Raw genomic sequence first — 24,455 nt, forward strand, 5'->3', positions numbered from 1 at the left:
GTTTGAATGCCCCTTGGAAGAGACGTAGAGGTCCCAGTAGCTTAACAAGACTGTTTTAATGCCCCTCGGAAAAGTGGTGGAAGTCCCAGTAGCTTAACAAGACGGTTTTAATGCCCCTTTGAATAGTGGTGGAGGTCGCAGTAGCTTAACAAGACGGTTTGAATGCCCCTTGGAAGAGACGTTTAGGTCCCAGTAGCTTAACAAGACGGTTTAAATGCCCCTTTGAAGAGACGTGGAGGTCCCAGTAGCTTAACAAGTCGGTTTTAATGCCCCTCGCCAAAGTGGTGGAGGTCGCAGTAGCTTAGCAAGACGGTCAGAATGCTCCTTGGAAGAGACGTGGAGGTCACAGTAGCTTAACAAGATGGTTCTAATGCTCCTCGGAAAAGTGGTGGAGGTCCCAGTAGCTTAACAAGATGGTTTTAATGCTCCTCGGAAAAGTGGTGGAGGTCCCAGTAGCTTAACAAGATGCTTTTAATGCCCCTCGGAAAAGTGGTGGAGGTCCCAGTAGCTTAACATGACGCTTTGAATGCCCCTTGGAAGAGACGTGGAGGTCCCAGTAGCTTAACAAGACTGTTTGAATGCCCCTTGGAAGAGACGTGGAGGTCCCAGTAGCTTAACAAGACGGTTTGAATGCCCCTCGGAAAAGTGGTGGAGGTCACAGTAGCTTAACAAGACGCTATTAATGTCCTCAGAAGAGACGTGGAGGTCTAAGTAGCTTAACAAGACTGTTTGAATGCCCCTTGGAAGAGACATGGAGGTCCCAGTAGCTTAACAAGACGGTTTTAATGCTCCTCAGAAAAGTGGTGGAGGTCCCAGTAGCTTAACAAGATGCTTTTAATGCCCCTCGGAAAAGTGGTGGAGGTCCCAGTAGCTTAACAAGACGGTTTTAATGCCCCTTGGAAAAGTGGTGGAGTTCGCAGTAGCTTAACAAGACTGTTTGAATGCCCCTTGGAAAAGTGGTGCAGGTCCCAGTAGCTTAACAAGACGGTTTGAATGCCCCTTGGAAGAGACGTGGAGGTACCAGTACCTTAAAAAGACGGTTTTAATGCCCCTCGGAAAAGTGGTGGAGGTCCCAGTAGCTTAAGAAGACGCTTTTAATGCCTCTCAGAAGAGACGTGGAGGTCCCAGTAGCTTAACAACACGGTTTGAATGCCCCTTGGAAGAGATGTGGAGGTCCCAGTAGCTTAAGAAGACGGTTTGAATGCCCCTTGGAAGAGACGTGGAGGTCCCAGTAGCTTAGCAAGACGGTTTTAATGCTTCTCGGAAAAGTGGTGGAGGTCCCAGTAGCTTAATAAGACGCTTTTAATGCCCCTCGAAAAAGAGGTGGAGGTCGCAGTAGCTTACCAAGACGGTTTGAATGCCCCTTGGAAGAGACGTGGATGTCCCAGTAGCTTAACAAGACAGTTTGAATTCCCCTTGGAAGAGACGTGGAGGTCCAACTAGCTTAACAAGACGTTTTTAATGCCCCTCGGAAAAGTGGTGGAGATCGCAGTAGCTTAACAAGACGGTTTGAATGCCCCTTGGAAGAGACGTGGAAGTCCCAGTAGATTAACAAGACGGTTTTAATGCTCCTCGGAAAAGTGGTGGACGTCCCAGTAGCTTAACAAGACGCTTTTAATGGCCCTCGGAAAAGTGGTGGAGGTCGCAGTAGCTTAACAAGATGCTTTTAATGCCCCTTACAAGAGCCATACAGTACAGCATTTTAAATATATTATTCCCATTATTGGGGAGTGGGTCTCCCACAGTCTTTGCTTATGCCTTCCAAGCAAAAGCTGACAAAAATAAGGACTGAGGAACTTTCAATAATGGCAACACGGACCACGGTCACCCTGGTGGTATAGTGGTGGTGGAGGCTGAGGATAAGGAGAAGAACATAAAACAGCCGAAATGAGGAAGCGTATACCCATGTGTGGGTGTGAAGTGGTGCATTTGAATACACCTCCCGAAATAACACAGTGGATTTGACTTTATGTTACTCTGCTCTCATTTGGTGGTGATGAGAAGTCTGGCCCAATCCAGCTCTTGTTCATTTTGATAAGGGTCAGCTTGTCAGCATTGTCAGTTGACAGGCGAGTGCGCTTATCAGTTATAATTACCCCAGCAGCACTAAAAACACGCTCCGATAACACGCTAGCGGCAGGGCAGGCCAGGACCTCCAAGGCGTACAGAGCGATTTAATTCCAAGTGTCCAGCTTGGATACCCAATAATTAAAAGGCACAGAGGAATCACGGAGGACGCTGGTACGGTCGGCAAGGTACTCCCTCACCATCTTTTGAAACTTTCCACTCCTTGTGAGAGTACCCCGCGCCTCAGGGCCTGTAAGCTGGGCAGGTCTCAGAAAACTTTCCCAGAATGTTGACAGTGTTCCCCTGCCTCTGCTGGATTGGAGTTGCCTCTCTCTCGCTTGTACGCCTTGGTTGGTCAACGAACTGTGACCTCTGCCGCTAGTGTCTTCAGATGGGAATTTTTTTTTAACAGTTCTGCAGCAAGGGCCTTCTGGTACTGCCCCATTTTTGTAGACCTCTCCACCTCAGGAATAAGAGAGTGAACGTTCTCCTTGTAGCGGGGGTCTAAAAGTGTCACCAACCAGTAATGACTGTCACCCAACATTTTGACAACGCGAGGGTCACGGTTAAGGCAGAGTAACAAAGTCAGCCATGCGCGCCAGACTGGTAACGGGCAAGACTTCCGTGTCCACACCAAGATGACGAATGACCATGCTCTCCTCCTCCTCCTCCCCCCTGTCCTCAGGCCACCCACGCTGAACCGACGGTATGACAGTTGTACAGGTACTACCGCCTACAGCGCATGATACAAGCTCCTGTTCTTCCTCCTCCTCCTCTCCCTCATTGTCCCCCAATGCACGTTGGGATGAGATGAGGCTGGGCTGTGTGTAATCGACCGCTACAGCTTCTTGATCCATCTCATCATACTCTGGCTGCAATGCCTCCTCTTTAATTCTCTGCAGAGAGCATTGCAAAAGACAGACAAGTGGAATGCTGACGCTAATGATGGAGTCATCGCCACTCACCATCTTGGTGGACTCCTCAAAGTTGGTCAAGATGGTACATACATTACAGACCAAAAGTTTGGACACACCTTCTCATTTAAAGATTTTTCTGTATTTTCATGACTATGAAAATTGTACATTCACACTGAAGGCATCAAAACTATGAATTAACACATGTGGAATTATATACTTAACAAAAAAGTGTGAAACAACTGAAAATATGTCTTATATTCTAGATTCTTCAAAGTAGCCACCTTTTGCTTTGATGACTGCTTTGCACACACTTGAGAGACTGCCATAAAGACTGAGAGGAGGGGGCATCTTTGCATGCAGTATGGACAGGGGATTGCCATGCACACACAACAGGTGACACCTGCTGACACTGGTCGTGGACCCTGGGGTTCGCCCCACAAAGTCGGGTGCTTTACTGCCATGTGCCTGATCATGCTGGTGGTGGTCAGGCTGGTAGTTTTGTCACCCCTGCTGATGCTGGCATGGCAGATGGTACAAATGGCCTTTTTGGGGTTATCAGCAGAGTCTTTAAAAAAATTCCAGACTCTGGAAGACCCACAGGTTGTACTGGCAACGTCCCTCGTGTTGGTGTTACGGGGAACTGTTGCCGGCCTTCTGTGTCCGGCCACCACACTGCTTCTTCCTGCCTGTTGGGGTACTCTGTCTCCCTCACCCGGTCTGCTGCTGGCCTTGCTCTGCATGTCCTCCTGCCACGTTGGGTCAGTTACTAGATCATCCACCACCTCCTCCTCTTCCACTTGCGCACCACGATCCTCCTCCTCACTTCTTGGCAATTGTGTTTCGTCATCGTCAACCTCTTGTGACAAATTGCCAGCGTTGACTTCCTGTGGCCGTGGCTGTTCAAATATTTGGGCATCTCTACATGGGATCTCCTCTTCCACCACTTCAAGCGGGGCAGGCGAGGGGCACAAATCTGGAGATGGACCAGTGAACAGCTCTTCAGAGTGTCCAAGTGTGGGATCAGTTGCTGTCTGACGACACTCGGCATGGTGGGAGGAAGGAGCATCAGGGTGAGGAGGAGTATGCGGTCGAGACTCACGGCTACTAAGAGTTGACCGTGTGGAAGACAGACCGGAAGTGGTGGTCTGCTATCCAATTAATAACCTGTTCACACTGATCAGTTCGCAATACTGGTGTTGTTCTGTGCTTCCCTAGTAATTCGGTCAAGAAGTGGGAGCGAGAAGATATGGCTGTTGGTTGTGGCACATTTTCACCTTGGCCACGGCCCCATCCTCTGCATGTACCATCACCAGAACGTCCACTTCCATGTCCCTTGCCACGCGCCTTGCCCATTGTAAAGTAAGTAAAATAGCTTACACTCGCACCATCAATGGAAAAAGGGTAATAAAGTAGATTAGAACCGTGGAAGAGGAAAACCACAGTTCTATTTCTCTGGCCTACACCCGACTCTTTTAAACAATCTGAACAATCAGGGAGAAACTATTACTGTTTTTCTTTACGGAAAAAATACCAAAAGGTGAATAATAGAGATTTTTTACCGTGGAATGGCAAAACCACAGTTATTGTTTACTGGGGTATACCAGAAAATTTTAAATAGATATATTTGTGTCTGAACAATCAGGAGACAGTACTGTTTTTCTTTACAGCAAAAAATGCAAAAAAGCAGGATAATACAGAGATTTGACCCGTGGAACTGCAAAACCACACTTGTATTTCTCGGGCCTACACCAGACTATTTTCAACAGATATATTTGTGTCTGAACAATCAGGAGACACTACTACTGTTTTTCTTTGCAGCAAAAAATGCCAAAAGCAGGATAATAGAGATTTTTTACCGTGGAACAGCAAAACCACAGTTATAATTTACTGGTGTATATCAGACTATTTTCAACAGATATATTTGTGTCTGAACAATCAGGAGACACTATTAGTTTTTTTTTTTACGGTGACACATATTACCATAACTTGCACCCATAGTGCAAAAAAAAACAAAAACCCCAAAAAAACACAATGGGTTCAACCGTACTCAAATTGTTAACTAGGAGCAATCATTAGTGTGAATAAAATAATATTTTGATTGGAGATGATCCAACCTCTGGTTCCACCACTGATCCTGAGAATGAAGGAATGGGGAACCTATCAGCTTTTTTTTTTCCTGCACAGCTGTGCTCCCAACCACCCACAGTGCAAAAAAACCCCTAAAAAAACAATAGGTATAACCGTACTCAAATTGATAATTGGGAGCAACGATTAGTGTGAAGGATATAATATTGTGATTGGCGATGTTCCATCCACTGATTCTGAGAAAGAAGGAATGGGGAACCTATCAGCTTTTTTTCCTGCACAGCTGTGCTCCCACCCATTGCGCAAAAATACCCTAAAAAAATGCACGTACTCAAATTGTTAATTGGGAGCAATGATGAGTGTGAAGGAATATAATATCTTGATTGGCGATGGTCCGACCTGTGGTTCCGCCACCGATCCCAAGAATGAAGGAATTGAGCACCTATAAGCTTTTTTTTTCCTGCACAGCTGTGCTCCCAACCACCCACCCATAGTGCAAAAAATAAAAAAAACAATAGATCCAACTGTACTCAAATTGTTAAATTGGGAGCGTGAAAAAAATAATGCATCCACTTCTTTCTAAATCAGGCTGTCAGACCCCCAAGAATGACATCCTAGTAATATGCCATGACTTATACCTCTTTAAATGTATGCAAAGGATAAACCTGGATATCCAGGTATACGTTCTATTGATTGATTTCTATAAGGGCCTATTTACACATGTAAATGTGTATCTGCTACGGACATGAATGATCGGCTGCAGCCCTTCCACGTGGCCAGTCAATGGATCCGCAAATCACAACAAGTAATTCAAGGAAATGGAAAAGTAAAAAAAAAAATTCTAGTAACATTGCATAGCGTACCGGTGATTGCGCTATTTAACTTGCCATCAGTGATTGACGGCATATAAATGGTTAAACAGCAGTGATTGACGCTCCGCTCTGGCCGCTGCTGTTACAGCAAGATGTCAGCTGTGTAGGATGGGGGCTCTGCTCCTGAGCCCACCCGAAACAGCAATCCAATGGACGGTTTCACACACCACATTATCCAGTGGTGTTTAATTTGCTTTTCTATTGAGGAAACAAAACCGTTTTAATAACGTTTTCCTTCTCTGGTATCTAGGAGCCATTTCAGCTATTTGTAAAGGGAATCTGTCAGCAGGTTTTTCTTGGCTATTCTGAGAGCAGCGTGATGGGGTGAGCGCCACACTAGGAGTAGGACCACCGAGCCCAGAGCTATTGCAAGACGTGCAGACAATATATACCAGGTATGAATGAATCCAATACAACATTATTGTTACTTAGGAATTAACCTACTTGGATATAATACATCCCTTGATATGTATATACCAAAAGGTCATTATCTTGGGAATGCCTATATTGGCTTTTATTATTTGGGATTATATCCTTTTACTATGTGACCTAGGATATACTATCAGTATGCATTAGCACAATTGGAGCTACTACTATTTAGCCCTGGTGTCTCTGCAATTCAAATATTTACATTATACCTCCTCACTATTATATGGTATTACTATATATATGTGTGTGTGCTCTTTTCTTTGCCGCCATGTACCCAAATTATTATAATAAAGGTCTTTTTTAACACATTGACCCCTTGTCGGATGTACTATATATTGGTTGTTGTTGAGAGCAGCATGATGTAGAGACAAAGACCCTGATTCTAGGGACGTCTCACTTACAGGGCTGCTTGTTGTAGTTTTGATAAAAATCACACTTTTATTAGCAGAAGATTATCACTAGAGGACTAGTAAACCTGCTGCCAGGTAGTCCAACCACGCCCCCCACCACTGATTGGCAGTTTAAATACAGTGTACACAGAAAGCTGCCAATCAGAGGTGTGGGTGGAGTTATTATACAGAGCTCAGCATTCAGAGATCTGCATGAGAAAAAAAAACCTGCAATTTTATCAAAATAACACCAAGCAGCCCAGTAAGTGATACATCGTTGGAATCAGGGCCTCGGATTATGCTGCTCTCAAATGGGATAGCAAAAACCTGCTGACATATTCCATTTAAAGGGGCAGCTGCTACTAAATCCAGACATGGTGCAAAATGTAAATTCTGCTGCAGATTTACTGCTGTAGATTTTTAATTCCTAAAAATCCCTGTAGATTCAGAGGATCTCAACCTTTTCAATGCAAATTATTTTCAAGACTTATTCACAGATATTATGAAATATTACAGTAGAAATAAAAAAAAAAAAACACAATACCTAAACCCCTTCCTTGGGAAAAATATACGGCAAGTATAAGAAAGACAAAAATTTATTCTGGAGTCATATTGAAGTCTAAATAGAATTGTAACCATACAATGTAAACAGCAGCGAATGTAAGTAGGATCCACTGGATCTATATAAGAGGAACGCTTTCCAAAGCTGATCTTCTGAGCCCACCGCTATGCTGGCTGGACCGGCATTGTGATCGTCAGCACCTGGAATATACGTCACGTTTTACTGCAGCTCATAGAACCAAATGATAAGACGCAGAGCAGTGTGAGGCTTGTGACTCGCTATACACAAAATATACGACATGTTTGATGAATGGCATAAAGGAAAGCCGATGCATTCAGATGTCTCTGGGCAACTATATGTTGTGATAGATAAGTTCCTGTCAGGGTGAGGGGCAGCATCCTATCTGCTCACTCATCATGACAGGTTTACAACATGTTGACTCATGGACGTGATCAGTCAGTCAATCAATGACATAGATGCACGTTCTTGATTCCGACAGGTAGGTCAGAGATGTCCGTCTCAAACAGTTTACCTTCACCCATCTAGGATGGATGGCTGCTGACATCGTTGGCCATTATGTCCATACGCAATTATTATCCGCTAATTGTGATGTACAGTACAAATTTATATTGTGGTACCATGTTAGCCAGAAAATTTGATGGAAATAATTTTATGCCCAAAAATGGCAAAAGTATTCTCGGAGTGATACCTTCTTCAGGCAGGATTACAAATGTTAAGAATTCATTTGTAATATTGCCTGAAGAAGGAGCATCTGTGCTCTGAAAGCTTGCATATATTTTTTTTTTCTGGTTAGCCAATAAAGGTATCACTCCAAGAATACTTTTGCCATTTTTGGGCATAAAAGTATTCACATAGAATTATCCACTAATTAAAATAATTTATTTTTGGTAAATAAATGTATACATTTTTTAAAATTTTATTTTATACATTTTCTCAGAGAACCTCTTTAAGAAGGAGATTTCAGAATGGGCTAGAAGACATGTCCAGCTTTGCTTAATTGTCTCACCTTACTGTCCTTGTTGAACTGAGCTCCACTTTGTTCTTGGATGATATTGTAAGGAATGAAGACGTCTAGATGATACAAATCGGGACGTCTGACTATTCTGTCTTCACCCAAGTCCAACACAAGAGATCTAGCAGAAGACTGTAAAGAGAAGACCAGCGTGGTAACAACGCTTATGTCGCTGAATGCTTCTGTACGGGAAAGAAAGTTGTAACCAACAAGTGCACAAAAATCTAAACTTTTATCTTGATACGTGGCCAACTAGAAGTTACTGTGTAGCTCCACACGTCTCCTACATTAAATCTGACACGTGGAGGAACTGCTCACAGAAAAGGCTTCAAATATTTTTTAGGATTCACACCGCATTAAAAGGGGTTGTCCACCACTTTAATACTAATGGAATTTCCTTAGGATAGGTCATCAATATTAAAGTGCCAGACAACCCCTTTAAGTGAGGCATAATGAATGGTACCAGAATTTCAGATAATGTAGCCTTCATTAGGCAGAAGGCCCACTCGGTTATATGAAGAAATCTGGGGTCCCCAAAAGCAAACCCAGTAATCACCAGATTCCCGTGTGGTGACTACTTAATCTGCTTTTTGGGAAGACCAGAACTGACCCCTATATTTAACCAAGTGGGTCCCCTTAAGCTACATTATCCTGTCTGATGAAGGCTACATTAGCTGAAACATTCTTAATCTTCATTATGCCTCATTTAACGCAATGTGAATCATGGACATGAGAAAAATCAAATTAAAAAATAAATACATTTAAAGCATTTTCTGTGCGATTCCTCCAAATGTCGCATTAATATAGAAAAAATAAAGAGCGGCGTGTTCTACACTATTGCAACAAGCCTCTTTCATCATTTATATCATCATTATAACATCATTTATATGCACCAGCACCATGGAATCAATGGCACTATATAATTAAATAATAATAATAATAATATATACATCTTCCCACCAGCTTGTTTTCCCTCTATCTCCTCTCTGGATCTATGAAGCCAGAACTGTCAAAGAAGAGGTGATGGTGGAGATGGAGGGGAAACAAGCAGGGGGGAAGGCTTATATAAATGACTGGTCCCGCCGTGAAGCACTGGGCGTCTGTGCTTGGTTTGAACAGTCATTCTCCGCTGACAGAGTCGTTTACAGAGATCTTCTTTCCAATTCCAACAGCTTGCAAACAACCCACCATGGTATGAAAAAAAAATTATATCATCATCATCCAGCAAATGTGTCACAGCTGCCAGCAATTGGCTACTGTGGACACATCAAAGCTGTGATGATAAAAGTTGGCAGAGGAGGACCGGTAGCACGAGGTTGGCACAGACTTTTAATAAGGGAAGACTTTTGGAAATCACATGAAATGCAAAAAGGTCACAATCCTAAACCACATCTGAGGGTCTCACCACTTTAGGTAAAGAGATTTCAGCCACCAGAAAACTTGGGTGTCCTACAGGAGGTTCCGCCACAATCATGTAATCTGGTTTCACGGGTGAACTGATAAAAAAAAGGAAGGCAGCAGTATATTGCAAGGGTACACCATCAATTTATGATCTGTTGGGGTCAATCTCTAATATAATAAAGGGGCACTGATGCTGGTAATGAGGAACAGCCCCTATCACAGTCATTCCCTGCACATTGGCATCATGGCCTCCACTGTGCAGCGGAACGACAGCATAGATCCAGCAAAGTGAATGGGCTTAGCTGCAGTTCTCCTGCACAGTGAAAATCCGGATAGCTGCCCCACACCAGCATATTCTTTAAAAAGGGCAGCGGGGTTACTTCCAGGCTGCAGCCCCCTTATTCTTGGAGTCCAAGAAGTTGGATATCCTATATCTTTTGTAAGATGGGATTCTAAAAAAAGTAAATGCAGGCATTAAACCTCAAAGTAACCCAAACCTTTCAACTTCTGAGATGAGGGACTTGCTTGGAGTTAGCTGGGAGGGTCTGTAGGAAAAAAATAAAGAACATAAAGGCATAATAGTTAAAACAAAAAAAAAACAATGTCCACATTGTTCTTGCACCATAACAAGCCATTCTGCAACTTCCCCCATCTGTTGGGTTTAACCCATCACCACGAGGAGTGGCGCTCCCCCATCTGTTGGGTGTAACCCATCACCATGAGGAGTGGCGCTCCCCCATCTGTTGGGTGTAACCTATCACCATGAGGAGTGGCGCTGCCGCTTCTGTTGGGTATAACCTATCACCAGGAGGAGTGGCGCTCTTCATACTTTGTGTACCTAGAGGAAATGTGGTATTATAAGACATCCAATCAATTGAATGGCCGACCATGTACTGCATGGATGAGCGAGGAACATCAGACAAGAAGCCGCCGATGCTCAACAGCAGCCTACTCTGTCGTCTTTTACAGACTGTATGCCATAGACTTGTACCTTAGAGTTTGGACTTACCCCATTGTGTCCATTTCCTGAATCATCGGTTTTGATTTGGTTCTGATATTCTGTTCAAAAATGGATCCCAGGAACTTCCGATTTTTCGGCATTTTCCACTCTGAAGGGAAACCATAGATGATTAACAGGGTCAGACTGGAACTGAAACTCAGCCCTGGCATGTGAGAGCACGCAGGCCCGCCCGACACGCGTTGAATTTGAAATATTTTCGTGAATGATTTGGGTATATGTCACAATAAAAATTGCTGCAAACTGCACTTTATCATCGATAGACAAAAACTGACATAATGTAAAATATAAACTTCCCTCCAGGAAAATGTTAATTTCTTTCAACTGGAGGGACGGACATATTTGTAATATAGAGCTCCAAGTTCCCAAAAACGCTATGTTTGATAGTACCAGGAAAAGTGAATCCTTGCAGATTTGAAGCAGTTTCATGTCTATTCTTTCAGTATTTTTGCAGCGTTTCTAAAGAACGGGACAAAAAAAATCTCAAAAAACGCAATATCAAGGGGATTTTCCTGCCGAGCGACATGTTTTTTGTGCAGAAATGTTCTTCCCTTTCTTTTTTGTTTATATTTTGTGCTATACACTAGTGGCCAAAATTGAGGCAACACTTTCAGTTTTTCACCATGACCAATATTTAATGGAAGTTTTCACTGACCTACTTACTTGTACACACGCCCTCTTCTGCGATATGTATTCTATGTTGGTTTATAGTGACCTGGGTGTGATTTAAGACAGATATTGTGCGATTAAAATGCGGTTTTTATATTTTAAAGCCAGTTTGTCATCAGAAGGTAAGCAATTACATGTATTCGTTCTCAAAGTGTGTAAGCGGTTTCAAGAGACTGGTTCGATAAAGAATAAACCAGGTAGAGAAAGGAAGAAGGCTACAACTCCTCAGACTGATAGAAGAATTGTTAGAATCACCCTAAATAACAGGGAATAAACTGCTGTTAACATCAACAAGGAGCTTATCAACACCGGAGTGACAGTGTCTGATCGGATGGTTCGACGACGACTGGTAAACGCGGGGTTAAGAGCCAGAATACCAGGTAAAAAGCCATTTTTGAATGCCTCACAGCATCAGAAACGTCTGCAGGGGCCAAAGAACATTGTAAATGGACCATTGAACAATGGAGAAATGTTATATGGAGCGATGAGACACGCATATCCATCTTTGGCAGCGACGGTGTCCGCTACGTTCGACGACGACCTGGAGAGGACTGGTTGCCAGAGGGTACAGTACCCACCATGAAGCCTCCTCTGAGTGTTATGGTAGGGGGCTGCGTGTCCAGAGATGCAGGTGGTAGGCTGCAGGTAATTGAAGAAACAGTTAATGCTGAAAAGTACGTCAAGGAAGTCCTTCAGCCTAAACTCATTCCTTCGGCACATGATGTATTTAGTGAAGGGACACCGTTTATTTTAAGATGGAGCCCCATGCCATACAGCTAAAAAATGTCTCTCTTGGTTCAAGGACAAAAATGTCCAGCTATTGAATTGGCCAGGAAACAGCCCAGATCTCAATCCTATTGAGAATCTCTGGGCTCGCCTCAAAAGAGCGGTGTCAAAACAGCGGGCTTCACACAAGCAGGAACTCATTGCAGCCATCATCAAATCATGGCTTCATATCATCACACCATCTGATTTACACAAACTGGTAGATAGCATGCCAAGTAGATGCCAGGCAGTCATCAAGGCCGAGGGCTATCCAACTGAGTATTAACATTTAGTGTTAGATATGAAAATAGGACAAATCAATGGCTTTTCTCCCACAGTCATCTGAGTGACAATAGTGTCCAATTTGTTGACAAATGAACAAATTTCCTGCTAATATTGTGTTTCTATATGAGATTTTATTTCTACTTAAAAACTTTACTGTGAAATCAAAAACATTCATGAAATTTGTATTTGTATTGGCAAAATGCTAAAAATTTATAAATCTTGGGGGTGTTGCCTCAATTTTGGCCACTAGTGTATAGAGTTCCTCAGTATATTTATATGTTGTCCCCCATCACCTTTTTCATCTCTCCTTACAAGTATGCCTTGTATCTTAGCTAAAACATGGTAGTAAGTAGCATATTAAACCCTTTTATAATGGGCAGTGTAGAATCGCTGCATATTTCAGGGTTATGCGCTCCTGAGGACTCATTAGTGCTGCCCTCCTCAGGCGAAACCTGGTTGTGATATAATATGGGGCTAGCCGGTCTCACCTACCAGTTTGGGTCAAAAACCCTTTTTCGTTTGCTTTGATGTTTTACTCATTATTTATTACGTTTACACCCCAAATCTCTGCTAATCCTGGAGATCAAACCTATGAAAGCAATTTATGAATGATCGTAACACCTCTATGAAGGGTAATTATCATCTCCTTCATAAATATACATTTATATGTATAAATACATATGTGGTCAATGCATAGTACTGGCACATGACTTATCACTTTCCAGGACCTTACAAAGCACCAGGAACATTCATAACAAGCGGAGGAGAAGCGATTCTGGCAACTTAATAGGAAAGGATTCTTTACAGTTAGAGCAGTCAGACTGTGGAATGCCAACCACAAGATATAGTAATGGCAGATAGTATAACAGCATTTATAGAAGGGCTGGATACTTTTTTAACAAAACATGACATTGTGGGTTATAAATAATCTAGTAAAAAGAAAATGGATAACTTTGGAGATAGACCAAGGACATTAAAGTTCAAACTTTTTCAACCTATGTAACTATGCAAGTATGCAGAATGCACATTAGGAAAATGCTTGAAATGCAATTCCCTATAATATTATTTTACAAGTAATTTCCTCTTAATTTTCTGCTTTGTAAAGTGCTAGTTATAAGCCCAATCTATGGATCTAAAAAGTGCAAAACACTCCTGAAACACTTGTACGTATGTTCTATAATCTATGTTTCTTATGGTGCCTAAGGGAAGCCGTAATTATAAGACTCCTGCTTGGTAACAAGTGCAGTTATTTGCCTCCATAATGAAAATGAATTACCAATGATGAAAGGGTTAATACTTGGACCCTGCATCAGTAATAGCCCTTGTAGTAATCATGACAACTATTGTGAGGGCATAAACAAGTGTCATAAAGAAGATTCCATAAAAGAATGCCACGCTGCCACGATCAGCGCCATTACTGATGATGCGCCTGAGGACCTTGAGCTTGACCACCCCACGTAATGTGCCAACGTTGGTGTAATTTGGAGGTTCTAGCAGGGAAAGGGGTTGTCTTCTTAGACACCCCGGGGGGAAGGGAAGGTAACAGAACGGGGGGTCCCCAAAACAGGATCCCCTTCTGTTACTATGTACAAACAGCTGCTCTTCTTTGGGAGTTCATGGATGGATCCTTGACTTTAATGGGTGATAAATTGGGAGGGGGAGGGGATACTCATCCTATTAGGGGTTATCCATAATGAGCAACCCCTGTAACCAAGTACCCAACTTCTTGAGAGATGGAGCTGGATCTGTAAGGGAGAAGTGGTAGATAAATCTGGGAAATCAGATCAACTAAATTCGTTCCAGCAACAAATGTGGTGACAGATATCGCAGCCAGATCTCTCCCACATCCAGTTTATCACATTAATAGTCTATATTTGTTATGTCGTTCTCTGTAAATATGTAGAAATTCTAAAACTCCGTCATATATCGGCACTAACTCTCTAAGCCCAAGGGAAGGGCAGCCCTCCAGCCATGGTTCCCTAGAGGTTTCCTCCACATGGGTTTTTCCTCTCCTGAGTGCTGGAGGGTGACTCTTCGTGAGTCGAGGGTTGTGCCATTTTCGGTGTCATGTAAATTTAAATAAAGTTGAGAACGTTTGACACCTAATTGCAATGCTTTGTGTATTTATTTTGTATGTGTCTGATTCATTTTGTTTGGGAGTCGGGGTCCATCACACTTCACTGAGTCATACGTCTGGACATCTGCTGCCAGCAGTTTTGCCCCAGGGGTTGCCCCTGCTCTGGGGAGTTTGATGGAGCAGAGAAGACAAGAATTATAGCACTCATCCTCAGAATAAGGACTTCTATTACAGTACTACAAGCAGCTTCCTCGCCTCATTCACACAGTGAGTATTTTGGGCACTAATTTACATCAGTATTTGTAAGCTGAAAACCAGAGGGGAACAAACACAGTGAAAAATAGTAACTGAAACACTTTCACCTCTTCTGTTTTGGATCCACTCTTGGCATCTGCTAACAAATACTGATGCAAAATATCGCCATGGAAGTGCCCTAAATTCTTACTGACTGATTTGACTGTTTGAGTTGCAGTCAAGCAACAGAGGTTGCAAGCGTTAAAGGAGTTTTCTGGTATCAAAAACCCCTGTCCCCCTTGCCATTTTTCTCTATCCTGAACCTGTGCTGCCTGCCCCGATCTCAGACTGTCTGACCTAGTCCTTGTCTTCGCTCTCCTGTGTCTGGTACCCTGGTACCTCCGGAATGCTGCTACAGTCCCGGGGACTGCCCTGAAGTGGTACCTGGTGTCTATCGGCGGCCCAGTCTATCCTCACCGCCAGAGGTTCTAGTGGAGACCCAGTAGATAGCTAATCACAACCCTCCCGTGGGGCAGTGGGTCCATATCCACCAGTGTTGCACCCACATAGCAAATGTGGTACCAATATTCAAGAAGGGGATAACATCTGAGCCTGGAATTTATAGACCGGTAAGTTTAACTTGTACTGTGGGCAACATCTTTGAGGGTTTTCTAAGAGATACTAACCTGGAGCACCTCAATAAGAATAACCTAAACATATGATTATGAGGGATCTGTCCTGCAAACTAATCTGAAAAGATTCTATGGGGAGGTAAGTTCTAGGTTGGACCAGGGAAACTTAGTGGATGTTGTCTATCTGGACTTTTCAAAGGCATTTGATACGGTGCCATACAACAGGTTGGTACATAAAAATTTTCAATATATTATATGGTAAACTTGCTCCACGAAAGAACAAGTCCTTGTGTGGTCGATGGAAAAAGCAAGGAAAATATCAGTGATGCGGTCGTTACCTCTTGACAGCTCCATTTGGTACTTGTTCTCTAGTCCCTCCATGGCCACGGTGATAAAAAATTCCCTGAAAAGCTCATTATTCTAATAAAAAAATACAAAGTAAGGAGCTGACACAAATGAGAGCAGACAACTCGTATGTCAAAATAAGCAATTGCAGTTACCTTAATTTTCTCAAAGAAGGTGCCATTAATCACTATGTCGTATGCAGTGCAGCCGCATTCACCTGTAGGACAAAGTGCACCAGGACTTAGATACTTTGCGGTGCCGACTCAATCCATTGACCTTAGTAGGGCTGCTATGAATAAGTGGTATAAGTTCTTAAAGGGGAATCCAAGTAGTGGACAATCCCTTTAAGTCCCAAATCTAAACCAAAAAAGTTCAAAAGTTAACAACAAGATGTCAAACTTTATTCCGCAGACTGGAAGTGGACCTACCAGAACCTGTGGAGATGGCACCTTTGACCATTGAGGATTAGTAAGTTGTAATACTTGCTATTTTAACCCCTTTAAGGATATCTCTGGACTACCCCTTTAAAAAGAGACGCGCTGTATTAAAAAAAACCGTACTATTATCAACTTCAACGTGGGGCTCTCCAAGGCTCATGGGGACTCGATAGCCAGAGGGATCATCAGATTCCAGGATGCTGACTAACTCCTGCTCCGTCAGGTCCGGGGACGCTGGGATCTGGTTCGACTTGCAGATGTTAATAAAGATTTTGGTATTTTTGGATGTGCGAGTTTTAATGCAGAAACCTAACACAGAAATAAAAACAAAAAGTGAACAAAAATACAATAAAATTGGCAAAAGCCAAGCAGCATTTACATGTAACCAACTGTATAAGAAAAAACGATGTGACCCCCCACGTTGGTTGCATCATGTGACCGTTGCAGTCAATAAGACCCCACTGCCCCACTGTGGTATCTGTCACATAATATGCACAAAGTAATCTGGATAATAATCAGAGGACGCCCATCTCACCCGATTGGGGTCTGATCTGTCTGCTTTCTGGTAAGTTCGGTATTCTGCTCTCCATCTCCTGTTTGGCCTGAAATGAGGCAACAAGTGAGAATCAGTGAGTAACATGAACAGGATGGTTCTGCAAACTGATTTTTCCTGCACCAAAATAGTACAACTGTGAGGGGTCTAAAGCCAACAATACACATTAGGTAAATGTTGGAGACTGCAGCGCCCCCGGTGGCTGACGGAGGAGACATTCACCCGGTGATTGCTGGCCTCTCCAATTCATCTTTCGTACCTTCATCAGCATCTGTTCATACAGCGCTTCCTCCATGTTTGTGTTCATTTCTGCAGACAGCAGCGACTTGTCAGACGCCATTTTTTCGGTCAAAGACAGAAGCTCAGGGATCTTGTTTTATAAGAGAAAACCTGAAAAATGAAAATATGTATTAATCTTCTCCACAGACAACGACAAGGGGAGAGTGCGGGAGCCTGACAGCCCATGGCACGACGGGGTGCGGGAGACTGACAGCCCAGGGCACGAGGGGGTGCGGGAGCCTGACAGCCCACGACACGAGGGGGTGCGGGACCTTGCCAGCCAACGACACGAGGGGGTGCGGGAGCCTGACAGCCCACGGCACGACGGGGTGCGGGAGACTGACAGCCCAGGGCAAGAGGGGGTGCGGGAGCCTGACAGCCCACGGCACGAGGGGGTGCGGGAGCCTGACAGCCCACGACACGAGGGGGTGCGGGAGCCTGACAGCCCACGGCACGAGGGGGTGTGGGAGCCTGACGGCCTACGGCACGAGGGGGTGCGGGAGCCTGACAGCCCACGACACCAGGGGGTGCAGGAGCCTGACAGACCACGACACCAGGGGGTGCGGGAGCCTGACAGCCCATGGCACGAGGGGGCGCGGGAGCCCCACTGCCCACGACACCAGGGGGTGCGGGAGCCTGACAGCCCACGACACCAGGGGGTGCGGGAGCCTGACAGCCCACGGCACGATGGGGCGCAGTAGCCTGACAGCCCACGACACGAGGGGGTGCGGGAGCCTGACAGCTCACGACATGAGGGGGTGTGGGAGCCTGACAGCCCACGACACGAGGGAGTGTGGGAGCCTGACAGCCCCCGACAAGAGGGGGTGCAGGAGCCTGACAGCCCACGACACGAGGGGGTGCGGGAGCCTGACAGCCCATGACACGAGGGGGTGCGGGAGCCCGACAGCCCACGACATGAAGGGTGCGGGAGCCCGACAGCCCACGACACGAGGGGGTGCGGGAGCCCGACAGCCCACGACACGAGGGGGTGCGGGAGCCCGACAGCCCACGACACCAGGGGGTGCGGGAGCCTGACAGCCCACGGCACGATGGGGCGCAGTAGCCTGACAGCCCACGACACGAGGGGGTGCGGGAGCCTGACAGCTCACGACATGAGGGGGTGTGGGAGCCTGACAGCCCACGACACGAGGGGGTGTGGGAGCCTGACAGCCCCCGACAAGAGGGGGTGCGGGAGCCTGACAGCCCCCGACAAGAGGGGGTGCGGGAGCCTGACAGCCCACGACACGAGGGGGTGCGGGAGCCTGACAGCCCATGACACGAGGGGGTGCGGGAGCCCGACAGCCCACGACATGAAGGGTGCGGGAGCCCGACAGCCCACGACACGAGGGGGTGCGGGAGCCCGACAGCCCACGACACGAGGGGGTGCGGGAGCCCGACAGCCCACGACACGAGGGGGTGCGGGAGCCCGACAGCCCACGACACGAGGGGATGCGGGAGCCCGACAGCCCACGACACGAGGGGGTGCGGGAGCCCGACAGCCCACAACACCAGGGGGTGCGGGAGCCCGACAGCCCACGACACGAGGGGGTGCGGGAGCCCGACAGCCCACGACACGAGGGGGTGCGGGAGCCCGACAGCCCACGACACGAGGGGGTGTGGGAGCCCGACAGCCCACGACACGAAGGGGTGCGGGAGCCCGACAGCCCACGACACCAGGGGGTGCGGGAGCCCGACAGCCCACGACACCAGGGGGTGCGGGAGCCCGACAGCCCACGACACCAGGGGGTGCGGGAGCCCGACAGCCCATGACACCAGGGGGTGCGGGAGCCTGACAGCCCACGACACCAGGGGGTGCGGGAGCCTGACAGCCCACGGCACGATGGGGCGCAGTAGCCTGACAGCCCACGACACGAGGGGGTGCGGGAGCCTGACAGCTCACGACATGAGGGGGTGTGGGAGCCTGACAGCCCACGACACGAGGGGGTGTGGGAGCCTGACAGCCCCCGACAAGAGGGGGTGCGGGAGCCTGACAGCCCACGACACGAGGGGGTGCGGGAGCCTGACAGCCCATGACACGAGGGGGTGCGGGAGCCCGACAGCCCACGACATGAAGGGTGCGGGAGCCCGACAGCCCACGACACGAGGGGGTGCGGGAGCCCGACAGCCCACGACACGAGGGGGTGCGGGAGCCCGACAGCCCACGACACGAGGGGGTGCGGGAGCCCGACAGCCCACGACACGAGGGGATGCGGGAGCCCGACAGCCCACGACACGAGGGGGTGTGGGAGCCCGACAGCCCACGACACCAGGGGGTGCGGGAGCCCGACAGCCCACGACAAGAGGGGGTGCGGGAGCCCGACAGCCCACGACACGAGGGGGTGCGGGAGCCCGACAGCCCACGACACGAGGGGGTGTGGGAGCCCGACAGCCCACGACACGAAGGGGTGCGGGAGCCCGACAGCCCACGACACCAGGGGGTGCGGGAGCCCGACAGCCCACGACACCAGGGGGTGCGGGAGCCCGACAGCCCATGACACCAGGGGGTGCCTGAGCCTGACAATATTGGGAGTGGGATTCTGCACACCTACAGCTAGCTACTTATTGTCCTGAATGTAGTAATCACCTTGGCACATTCCCATCTTCTTACCTGTAGTACAGACGCCAAACACCACTACTCTGACTGCAATCACCCAGCTACAGCGTCACCACGCCTCAGCAACAGGGGAGCGTCTAGATTGGAGTTGATTTCTTGAGGGTGAGGAGTGATTTTATGGAATCATGACGTCACCGGAAGGGGCGGGGCCTTCTCAGTCCAGTGGACACTATTCCACCTGCAGCTGCAGCAGTGCGCACATTGTGCCGGGACAGGAGGACTGGTGATGAGGAGCTCGTGTTCTGCGTTGTGCTGTGAGGACTGAGGCGGGGAGAACTGACCATGTGAATAAATGCTGTGCTGGCATAAAGGGGGGTGGTGTGAGGGGCATCCAGGGGGCTGTGTGGGTGGTGTGAGGGGGCCAGGAGTGGATTAAGAGTGGCAAGGGCCCAGGACACACACACACCTGATGTATCATGTGACATGTCACATGATCCCCTGTGATAGATCATATGATAGTTCACGTGAAATTAATTTGGCACAATATTAATTATAATAATTTTTTTTAGGCTGTGTGCCCACTATTCGCTTTTTAAGCGTTTCCGCAGCGGCAATTCCGCTGCAGAAACGCTTAAAAATGCTTGGTAGAAGGTCTGCCATGTTCCCCAATGATAATCCGCATGTGCTGTGCACATGCGGAAATTTCCGCTGCGGATTATCATTGCGGAAAAATCCGCAGCACTACCAATTATTCTGCGGAAGTGCGGCGAAAAGAGGGATTGGAAAAGCGGATGCCTGGTGTGTTTGGAACCATACTTTGAAGCATTGTGGAACCTCTGTGATTTGTCCTGGACAGTTACCTATTGAGGGATTTAAAGGAAACATCGCCCAAGGCATCTACCGTGACCTCAGATGGACTAGAGATCAGATAAGTCCATTTCTCTTTTTTGGTGTTTTGAACACTATTTCTGTCATGTAATGGTACTCATTTGTATAAGTGGGTGATTGCTGCTCTTATCTATCTACCTACAGTACAGACCAAATTTTTTGACACACCTTCTCATTTAAAGATTTTTCTGTATTTTCATGACTATGAAAATTGTACATTTACACTGAAGGCATCAAAACTATGAATTAACACATGTGGAATTATATACTTAACAAAAAATTGTGAAACAACTGAAAATATATCTTATATTCTAGGTTCTTCAAAGTAGCCACCTTTTCCTTTGATGACTGCTTTGCACACTCTTGGAATTCTCTTGATGAGCTTCAAGAGGTAGTCACCGGAAATGGTTTTCACTTCACAGGTGTGCCCTGTCAGGTTTAATAAGTGGGATTTCTTGCCTTATAAATGGGGTTGGGACCATCAGTTGTGTTGTGCAGAAGTCTGGTGGATACACAGCTGATAGTCCTACTGAATAGACTGTTAGAATTTGTATTATGGCAAGAAAAAAGCAGCTAAGTAAAGAAAAACGAGTGGCCATCATTACTTTAAGAAATGAAGGTCAGTCAGTCCGAAAAATTGGGAAAACTTTGAAAGTGTCCCCAAGTGCAGTTGCAAAAACCATCAAGCGCTACAAAGAAACTGGCTCACATGAGGACCACCCCAGGAAAGGAAGACCAAGAGTCACCTCTGCTTCTGAGGATAAGTTTATCCGAGTCACCAGCCTCAGAAATCGCAGGTTAACAGCAGCTCAGATTAGAGACCAGGTCAATGCTACACAGAGTTCTAGCAGCAGACAAATCTCTTCAACAACTGTTAAGAGGAGACTTTGTGCAGTAGACCTTCATGGTAAAATAGCTGCTAGGAAACCATTGCTAAGGACAGGCAACAAGCAGAAGAGACTTGTTTGGGCTAAAGAACACAAGGAATGGACATTAGACCAGTGGAAATCTGTGCTTTGGTCTGATGAGTCCAAATTTGAGATCTTTGGTTCCAACCACCGTGTCTTTGTGCAACGCAGAAAAGGTGAACGGATGGACTCTACATGCCTGGTTCCCACCGTGAAGCATGGAGGAGGAGGTGTGATGATGTGGGGGTGCTTTGCTGGTGACACTGTTGGGGATTTATTCAAAATTGAAGGCATACTGAACCAGCATGGCTACCACAGCATCTTGCAGCGGCATGCTATTCCATCCGGTTTGCGTTTAGTTGGACCATCATTTATTTTTCAAAAGGACAATGACCCCAAACACACCTCCAGGCTGTGTAAGGGCTATTTGACCAGGAGGGAGAGTGATGGGGTGCTACGCCAGATGACCTGGCCTCCACAGTCACCAGACCTGAACCCAACAATAAATACACAGAGGAATGGATCCCATAAATAATTTGTCAACAAATAAGGACCACCCCCCTAAATTTTTGCTCATATACAGTACAGACCAAAAGTTTGGACACACCTTCTCATTTAAAGATTTTTCTGTATTTTCATGACTATGAAAATTGTACATTCACACTGAAGGCATCAAAACTATGAATTAACACATGTGGAATTATATACTTAACAAAAAAGTGTGAAACAACTGAAAATATGTCTTATATTCTAGGTTCTTCAAAGTAGCCACCTTTTGCTTTGATGACTGCTTTGCACACTCTTGGCATTCTCTTGATGAGCTTCAAGAGGTAGTCACCGGAAATGGTCCTCAAACAATCTTGAAGGAGTTCCCAGAGATGCTTAGCACTTGTTGGCCCTTTTGCCTTCACTCTGCGGTCCAGCTCACCCCAAACCATCTCGATTGGGTTCAGGTCTGGTGACTGTGGAGGCCAGGTCATCTGGCGTAGCACCCCATCACTCTCCTTCCTGGTCAAATAGCCCTTACACAGCCTGGAGGTGTGTTTGGGGTCATTGTCCTTTTGAAAAATAATTGATGGTCCAACTAAACACAAACCGAATGGAATAGCATGCCGCTGCAAGATGCTGTGGTAGCCATGCTGGTTCAGTATGCCTTCAATTTTGAATAAATCCCCAACAGTGTCACCAGCAAAGCACCATCACACCTCCTCCTCCATGCTTCACGGTGGGAACCAGGCATGTAGAGTCCATCCGTTCACCTTTTCTGCGTTGCACAAAGACACGGTGGTTGGAACCAAAGATCTCAAATTTGACTCATCAGACCGAAGCACAGATTTCCACTGGTCTAATGTCCATTCCTTGTGTTCTTTAGCCCAAACAAGTCTCTTCTGCTTGTTGCCTGTCCTTAGTGGTTTCCTAGCAGCTATTTTACCATGAAGGTCTACTGCACAAAGTCTCCTCTTAACAGTTGTTGAAGAGATGTGTCTGCTGCTAGAACTCTGTGTAGCATTGACCTGGTCTCTAATCTGAGCTGCTGTTAACCTGCGATTTCTGAGGCTGGTGACTCGGATAAACTTATCCTCAGAAGCAGAGGTGACTCTTGGTCTTCCTTTCCTGGGGTGGTCCTCATGTGAGCCAGTTTCTTTGTAGCGCTTGATGGTTTTTGCAACTGCACTTGGGGACACTTTCAAAGTTTTCCCAATTTTTCGGACTGACTGACCTTCATTTCTTAAAGTAATGATGGCCACTCGTTTTTCTTTACTTAGCTGCTTTTTTCTTACCATAATACAAATTCTAACAGTCTATTCAGTAGGACTATCAGCTGTGTATCCACCAGACTACTGCACAACACAACTGATGGTCCCAACCCCATTTATAAGGCAAGAAATCCCACTTATTAAACCTGACAGGGCACACCTGTGAAGTGAAAACCATTTCTGGTGACTACCTCTTGAAGCTCATCAAGAGAATGCCAAGAGTGTGCAAAGCAGTCATCAAAGCAAAAGGTGGCTACTTTGAAGAACCTAGAATATAAGATATATTTTCAGTTGTTTCACACTTTTTTGTTAAGTATATAATTCCACATGTGTTAATTCATAGTTTTGATGCCTTCAGTGTGAATGTACAATTTTCATAGTCATGAAAATACAGAAAAATCTTTAAATGAGAAGGTGTGTCCAAACTTTTGGTCTGTACTGTAGGTAGATAGATAAGAGCAGCAATCACCCACTTATACAAATGAGTACCATTACATGACAGAAATACTGTTCAAAACACCAAAAAAGAGAAATGGACTTATCTGATCTCTAGTCCATCTGAGGTCACGGTAGATGCCTTGGGCGATGTTTCCTTTAAATCTCTCAATAGGTAACTGTCCAGGACAAATCACAGAGGTTCCACAATGTTTCAAAGTATGGTTCCAAACACACCAGGCATCCGCTTTTCCAATCGCTCAAAGAAATATAGGAATGGAAGCACTTATCCTGGGTGCACCTATTATGGTCTCTCTCCTCTAACATTTCCCTGTCCCCTGATGAGCCCCATATCGAGGAGGGGGTGAAACGCGTTGGGACTTTTGTTCTTTGCTGATGGCTATATATTTCTTTGAGGGATTGGAAAAGCGGATGTCTGGTGTGTTTGGAACCATACTTTGAAACATTGTAGAACCTCTGTGATTTGTCCTGGACAGTTACCTATTGAGGGATTTAAAAGAAACATCGCCCAAGGCATCTACCGTGACCTCAGATGGACTAGAGATCAGATAAGTCCATTTCTCTTTTTTGGTGTTTTGAACACTATTTCTGTCATGTAATGGTACTCATTTGTATAAGTGGGTGATTGCTGCTCTTATCTATCTACCTACAGTACAGACCAAATTTTTTGACACACCTTCTCATTTAAAGATTTTTCTGTATTTTCATGACTATGAAAATTGTACATTTACACTGAAGGCATCAAAACTATGAATTAACACATGTGGAATTATATACTTAACAAAAAATTGTGAAACAACTGAAAATATATCTTATATTCTAGGTTCTTCAAAGTAGCCACCT

Source organism: Phyllobates terribilis, unplaced genomic scaffold (genome assembly GCF_046119375.1).
Source record: "Phyllobates terribilis strain yellow unplaced genomic scaffold, ASM4611937v1 Scaffold_27__1_contigs__length_16484149, whole genome shotgun sequence".
In the NCBI taxonomy this organism is placed as follows: Eukaryota; Metazoa; Chordata; class Amphibia; order Anura; family Dendrobatidae; genus Phyllobates; species Phyllobates terribilis.